The sequence below is a fragment of the Malaclemys terrapin genome, chromosome 9 (genome assembly GCF_027887155.1).
Source record: "Malaclemys terrapin pileata isolate rMalTer1 chromosome 9, rMalTer1.hap1, whole genome shotgun sequence".
NCBI classification, from domain to species: Eukaryota; Metazoa; Chordata; order Testudines; family Emydidae; genus Malaclemys; species Malaclemys terrapin.
The window spans coordinates 18,353,488-18,361,457 of record NC_071513.1 but is presented as its reverse complement, the minus strand read 5'-3'; positions in this window follow the sequence as shown (position 1 = coordinate 18,361,457).

The window sequence follows — 7,970 nt, the reverse complement described above, 5'->3', positions numbered from 1 at the left end:
GATTTCCTTAGGTTAAAATTTGCAGCTCCAGCAACCTATGCATAACATCAGCTTATTTGACTGCTTTGAAATTTAGAAAGTGGGCCACTGCTGTAACTTACTGTCACTGAACCACAGATAATGGGGTTTGAAAGAGCTTTCTTGGTCATCTATGTATCCTCTCCCTCCCATTGCACTAGTACAGAATTTTCCTCCACATTGAACTCATAAGGGTTAACTGCTGTGAGAGGGAGGAAGGGGAAAATCAGGGGTCAGGTCACGTTCTGACACTGGTGAACTTGCAAGTTACTTCTTAAGCATGTGCTTCCATGCCAGGTTCCTCCTGCCAGCAGTTTCTCATTTTAATCATACTCCCACAGCAACGCAGATCTTTAAATTCAGCAATTCTTTCTCAGGTTTCAGCAAGTCATTGGCAGCCTGAGCTATTTTGGGGATATTTTCTCTACTGCAGATGCAGCTTTGGAAAACGCAGGGAGCATGCTAAAGACCTGCAGCTATTTGCCTTGTACAATTTGCTCATTTCTCTTTATTTCTCCGTTTTCCTGCACTGATCACTTAAAGGACAATCTCCCTTGCAAACAAAATCCCCGGAGCCTGATTAGCTGGACTGAAGGCTCCCAGAAACGGATTGCCTGCCAGCCACAGCACGGTAAGGACATGGACACTTTTGGCTAGCTTTGCTTTGCAGTTTTTTAAGCTTTGCTGAACGTTTATTTGTGTCCATCGCTTCCAAATCAACACTGCTGGCATGGCAGGCAGTCTCCAGCTCCTGGTCTCCATTTTCATTCCCTAAAATCCTCAGCACTTGTAAGTAACACATTTATACTCACCATCTTTGTATGTTCTAGAAATCAACGACTGACACTGATTTCGTTCAGTTCCAGCCTTCTTTTTCCCATTACATTTCAGCACATTTTTGAGATCTGTAATTTTTAACCATGATTGAATTGTGGATATGTCTGTTGCCTGAGCTCTCCTGATACTAGGCTGAATGTCAGTTTTATTATTTAGCTGAGTAAATGATTCAAGTCTGGGACATGTTTTATGTACTTTAAATAGAAACATTATAAAAAAGGACCCGATATTGCTGATCTACAGTTACATACATTGCTTTCTTGTCTTGTGCACAGGCTTTTCCTACAGCATTTTAAAGCTGCCGAATAATAGTGTGTTAACACTACAAAGACATCTCAGGTATACCACTAATGCTAAGGTAGCAGACCTATTTATACGAAAAATCATGCAGTTCTCCTTTTCTAGAAATGCATGAATTAAGCTCTGTAAAGATGGTGAGAGTCCCATTTTATAGCACATACAGTTGGTTGAAATAGCAGTGAGAACAGTTAAATGTCCTCTGGTACTTATCTATATCTATAGATATAGATATCACCCCAGGAAAATTGTTTATTTCTGATGAATCTACAACCCAAATTCTAGGACTGCCTGCAGACATTAAATGCAAGAGGTGTTTTTTTCTTCTTTACCTCTTCAGAGGCCTTTTGGAAAAATTGGAGTAGCTTTAAAATATCCTTTAATGGTTGGTGATACATTATTGGAACAACAACAGACATCTCCTGAGAGCTTAATCTTTAGCATCCAAATATTTGACTGCAGCTCAGTGTGTGTTGTCCTATTAAGAGAGACATTTTGGACAGCTTGAAATTGTACTAGAGGTAGGGAAGCCTTCTAACAGAATAAGTAATGACTGCCTCCTGTGTCTACTGTCAGGAGATGGAGAGAGCACGGCGTACAAATGGAGTCCCATAAGGAACAATGTTTCCTATAAAAGTGCTTAGACATTGCATCTGCAGTGGAAACAAAAGTTAGCAGGGCCCTCAGAGTTTGAGGTGTTCAATCTTCCCGTCACCTTTTGATAGGATAGATATTTATTTCCATTTTTTAGATTGAAAATGTCCTGTGAGAGGTTTTCTGCAACAGGATAGATTTAAGGGGTGGGGAGAAATAATATTACATGAGCGTGTGAGTGCAGAAAGGGGCAGTGGGCCAGCAGAATTCAGCAACAAAACAAAGACTCTCAACAAGCATTTTTAGTCCAGGTTTTGTCCTTGGGTATCCATGGGCCTGAGTTATATGAAAAGTGAACAAATTGCTGAGGTACCAAAGAATCCAAATAAAAATAAAAACAAAACAAGCAGAACACTTTGGATTACAAGTCAGCTTATTGGAGGCCTGATCCAAAGTTAACTGAAGTCAATGGAAAGACTTTGGGTTAGACCTTTGGTGAGGAGTTTTGCCTCTTGTAAAGGCCTCTCTCCCTGTTCACTACCAATTTACATGGTATGTTCTAAATTCTTTCTGAATGCCTGGCTGGGTTTTGAGCACTGACTCTCTTTTCACACTACTGAGTCTCAGAAATAACTCCATTGGACCTGTTCGAACTACACTGGTATAAAGCTAATAAGAGAGAAGCATCAGGTCTTTAGCCCCTGATCCAGCCTTGTTACTCCATCCTGAATATTTGAGGGATGCAGGGAGGTAGCACCCGGTTTGTTGGGAATATTGAAGGGGCCCTATACCTTCACAGAAACTGAAGGCAGAAAGAAATGCATACAGTTTGCTGCATTTTGAAAAGCTATTGCTAAAAAAAAAAAAAGTTACTGAAGCAATTGCTGCTTATTGTCAGTAGAGGATTGGATATGAGTTATTTGAAGGATTGCAATGCAAACATATAAGGCCAGATCCCACACGCCTGTCAAAGAAGAAACTCTCCGTAAAGCCAGAAGTCAATGGAAGTTTTGCCTTCAGAAGCCCACAAAGAGTTTAAAATCTGAACAATTTAAAGTGATAAAACTCATTACACTTGTAAATTTACGTAGATGACCATTACCTATGTAGGTGGAGCTTGTTTAGACTTATTATAGGCAAAATATCATTTTAAATTGTACCATTAAAGAGTTAATATTAGAGGAAGAGATCATGAATGGGTTACTCTACAATACACTGCAGCTTAATTCAGAAAGGAAATTACCTCTAAAATAGATAGGATCAAGTATAGATTAGATCAAAATAGGATCAAATATAGATTAACTTTTCATCTTTACAATAGACTACAGCATAGCTGAGTTCTCCTGTTGAAAACTGAACACCCTTATTGACATTAGTGAAGAGTTAAGGGGAAGGGGATATGGATTAAAGGGATTAACAGTTTCTAGCTGTGCCAAACAGCACCCAAATTGGGAACACACTTATGCTGTGTTAATGTGCATTAATATTTTGCCTGTCCACAGCCTCATGCACAACCCCTTTGCACAGATTTCTCATGCCAGGAACAAGAATAACATGCATCAGGGCTGTGCATGGGAGCCATTCCTGAGGCAAGGATCACACTTGCATGCACGAAGAGACTTTGCCCCCTGGAATGCAGGGCTCCCTGTTGTGGAGGGCCTATGAAGCAGCCTCTCTGCTGTTTATAGAGCCATGGTAATGAAGACAGTTTCAGTCCATGCTCCTGACGTTGGCTGTGATTATTCTGCTAGGCTTCTGTGTGCAGCACCTGTTATCACTTGGAGCTCTACCAACCTGTTACACATTACACTGTACTGCATATCTTTCACACCTGCTCAACTCTGGTGGCTGGTGCCCTGGCCATCCCTTTTAGTGAGTGCAGACCCACTCATAGTGCTAGACTCATGCAGTTCTTGCACTCCCTCCAGGGACTGCGAGTGACCCCTGCACAGGAACACAAATGAGGAGGGGGCAAAAGCTTCCTGCACTTTCTTCTCCCCTTGTGCACCTACACAGGGCCAGCCACAGTCCAGCTCAATATATATATATATAGGTTAATAAGAGTTTAATTAAACTTTCAATGCATTGATTTATATTGCAGTAGCACCTGCAAACGCAAAGATCAGGGCCTCATTATGGTAGATATTGTACAAACTCAGGAATTTATGATGGACCCTGCCTAGGGACAATTAGCTGTAAAGAGCTACTGGATATAAATATAATGTAAAAAAAAATACATTGAGTGTAGAATGGAACCTAGCCTGATTAAAAATAGAGTTTACTACATAGTCTGACCATGAACTGAAAGGATATACTTATTCTTTCATACAGTCATATTAACTCCCTTACATAGAAGGTAAAGAGAAAGTCTTGTAAGTGATCGACCTGTAAATTGTCCTGACAATTTTAGCTAAAATATTATAGCTGTGAAGACTGCAGGTATGAGTCTGCTCTCACTGGCTCTTGCTTTACACAGAGGTCACTCCAGTGACTTCAGTGAAGATATCACTGAATTACACCGGTGTAAAAGAGATGAGAATCAGTCCCCAAACATATGACTAAATAATAAGGGCCATATTCTACTCTAGTTCTGCATGTCGAGTTCCCACTGACATCATTGGAATTTCTATACAAAGTCTAACGTTGTGACAAGAGACAACATCAAGACAGGCCAGATTTAGCTTATGACATTGAAAAACGCTATTGAAAGTGATGGGATAATTAGACCAGTACTTTGGATGACGGAGGCACGTGTGGGGTAATTTGTATTTGGTCAATCAATCTTTTTGAAGAAACCGAGGGATCTATTGTGGTCAGTACAGATGCAAGTATATTTACATGTATTGCAGGTGTTAATTACTAACAGAAGCTAGCTTCAATCTCTTGTGAGTGAGAGTTCTCCTGTCAAAATCATTCATAGAAGGTTTCCATAAGGGTCAGGGGCAGGAACCCTGGTATAAATTTGAAGTAATTTTCGTGGAGTGACTCCAAGTGAGATCAGAATCCAGGCTCAAATGAGTAAACATTATCAAGGACATGTAAGGATATATTATACAGATGCTATAATTGTACTGCATGTTACAGTAAATTTGACCTATGTGCTTACAGAAGGCTTTTCATAGATTGCTGTACTGATGTAAGAGGAGTAGACTAGTGCTAAAGGCATCTAACTAGGACAACTGCTTCTGTTACTGTATGCTTAGAACGGAATACCTGTTAAGTCCAAATGAACACTTCTAAGGGTAGGTCTACACTGCAGCTGGCAAAGTGCCTCCCAGCCCAGGTAAACAGACTCACACTAGTTCAGCTAGGACACTAAAAATAGCAGCGTGGACATTGCAGCACCAGCGGAGGCTCGAGCGAGCTCCCTGAGCTTAGAACCCCCGGGTCAGGTGGGCTTGAGAGCCTGAGCTGCTGCCTGACCTGTAACCCCCACACTTCTATTTTTAGTGCTCAAGCTGAGCTAGCAAGTCTCTTTACCTAGGCTGGGAGGCTCACTCCCAGCTGCAGTGTAGACAGGGCCGTCCTTAGGAATTATGGGGCCCTACGCAATATTATTAAACTGGTGCCCCTATGCCCGACAGTAGCCTGGGCTTGCAGCCCGGGGGAGAGGGGGAGAGAAGGGATGAGGCAGCAAAGGATACCAAGATGCCCGGGCTGCCTCATGGCAGCAGAGAGTCAGTTCCCCACAGAGACCCCCGTACCCTTTCCCTCACGCAGAATGCGGCCCCTTCCTAAGGAGGCTGCAGTGCACGCTGGGTGTGTGGGAGCTGACCCGCTCTGACCTGCTGTCATGGGCAGTGGGTGAAGCTGTCGCTTGGGGAGGCCAGCTCCCCAGCCCACCTCTTTTGCCTGTGGCCCCACCCATACACCACTCCTGCTCCGCCCCAGGCCTCGCCCCACTCTGCCCACGCCCCCTCCTCCCCACTGTCTCCCTCCTCTCTTCCCTCCCCCACCCTGTTCACCCCCTTCCAGCCAAATCCCTGAACCCAAATGAAGCAAATGACATTTGAAAAAAACACTCTTCTGCAATTTCCTTCTAAAGAAAATGGAGCATGTTTTCTACTGCATGCCAGAAGGTGAAGACTGGACATGTAAAAAATACCTAATTAAAAGCACTACGTTTGGGAATAAAAAATGTCGATCACAGGTTTTTTGATATGCCCTGAAGTTTGTGAGAGGACAGAAGGACTTTGGAAGCAAGTTTTTTTACTATAGTAATTAAAATTAAAATGTGTATTTTAGATAAGGGTGGTCTTTTGAAGGATTTATTTAAAAAAACTATATGTCTGAAGATCCAAGCATTTAAGACTAAAGATGATTGTGCATCTAAAAATCTATGCAAAAAAAAAAAAAATCTATACTAACAACCCCTTACCCCCAGCTCCTTTCCCTACTTCACTTCCTTTCCTCCCTATAACAGGCCACTTCACCTTGAATGGTCCCTTGAAATATATGTTAACTACTTATGCTAAACAATCTGTTCAAATCTTGTATTTTACAGTGACACTAGTTCGTTTCCCAGACCTGAAGAGCTCTGTGTAAGCTCGAAAGCTTGTCTCTCTCACCAACGGAAGTTTGTCCAATAAAAGATATTACCTCACCTACCTTGTCTCTCTACAATCCTACATTAGCAGTACAGGGTATAGTATATCAAGAACATCCATTTAAAGATGGCAGGCCCTGGGCTATATGAAATGGCTGTCACAGTAAACACCTCATCCACAATCACTGGTTAATGTTACTTTTATTGTGCTGAAAAGAAATAAATCCTTTGGAACAAAGCATTAGATATTTAGCATCTAACTCAAACTTGAGGCCAAACAACGAAGGACTGAATGCTACATGTATAAGAGACTAACTCTGTTGAACTGATTTTTTTTTTCCAAATAAAATTTTACCTAAGACTAGTGAGGAAAAAGGAAACTAGAGTCTTTTTACCTTGATGAGTTCTAATGATAGTTCTTTGCATTTATCTAGTGCTTTACATCTCAAGTACCCTGTAGACATATTAACTACCTAACTTCTCACATCCCCCATGTGAGACTGAAGGCCTGATTTAATAAATATGGATTGTAACAACTTTATAGTCACTTAGTCCTTCACAAAGTTTAAGGGTTATCCTGAACACTTAATAGCTGGCTAAAGAATGTACTCCGTACCCTGGCCACAGCCCAGGGATGCTGGAAGGGGGGTGAGAGGGCAGGGAGCTATGGCCCCATCACTTTTTGCCAGTTGTAAGGGCAAGCAATGAGGGGGAGGCAGCAGAGAGGAGCAAGCAGCGGGGAGAAGGGGCAACACAAGGGTCTGGGGGGAATGGGTGGCATGAGAGCAGCGCCTCAGGGGGAAGGGGTGGTGCAAGGGGGCAGGGCCACAGTTCAGATGCTGGTGGCCCCCCACTTTTAGGAAACTTCTGCTGCTCTTGTCATAGCCACATCAAAATGCCTAGCAATAGCAGGGAAAGAATTCAGATCATTCTGCTCTAAAACCATTTTTCGTAAAGGAGATTCCATTAGTTGCTAGTAATGTAGAGTCTATCACAGTCACAGTTCTCATCTTCTCTAGCAAGGTATATTGTCATAGAGTTATCCGTTATAGATGAAGAAAGTGACACAGAGGGAAAGCACAACATTTTCAGATGTGGATGCTATTTTTAGTACCTCCATTTTTGGATGCTCAACCTTAAACACCTGCAGCTCCACTAAATTGCTTAGTATCACTGAAAAAAAATCAGACCCCAAGTTCTGAAGATGGGGACCCAAAATTGGAGGCGCTCCAAAGTAAGTGGTAACTTTTGAAAATTTGGGCCCAAGGCCACACAGTGAGTCAGGGCAAAGACAGTAATAGAACCCAAAAAAATCTTAGCTTCCAGTCCTCTGTATTAGATAACACCTCCACTCACAATTCTTCCTGACATGTGACTGAAGGAATCACCAAAGCACCAAGAAATGTTTATAGATGAAAATATTTAAATGAGAGAATACATTTTAATGTAGTTGACAGAAATGGCCTATTAAATGCACATATTGAATTATAGCAAGCATGGTGGCAAAATGTAGAGAAAAATTCTGCTCTCATTAACTTCTTCTTTGGCTATCCCTCGATACACGGATGATGTCTGCCAAGGGGGTTTATTGGTGAGTTTTTAAGTAGCTGAGGAGCCCAGTTCTTGCCCTGCAGATTTTCCCACAAAAGTGGGGAAATTAACACCAGTGCAAATATTT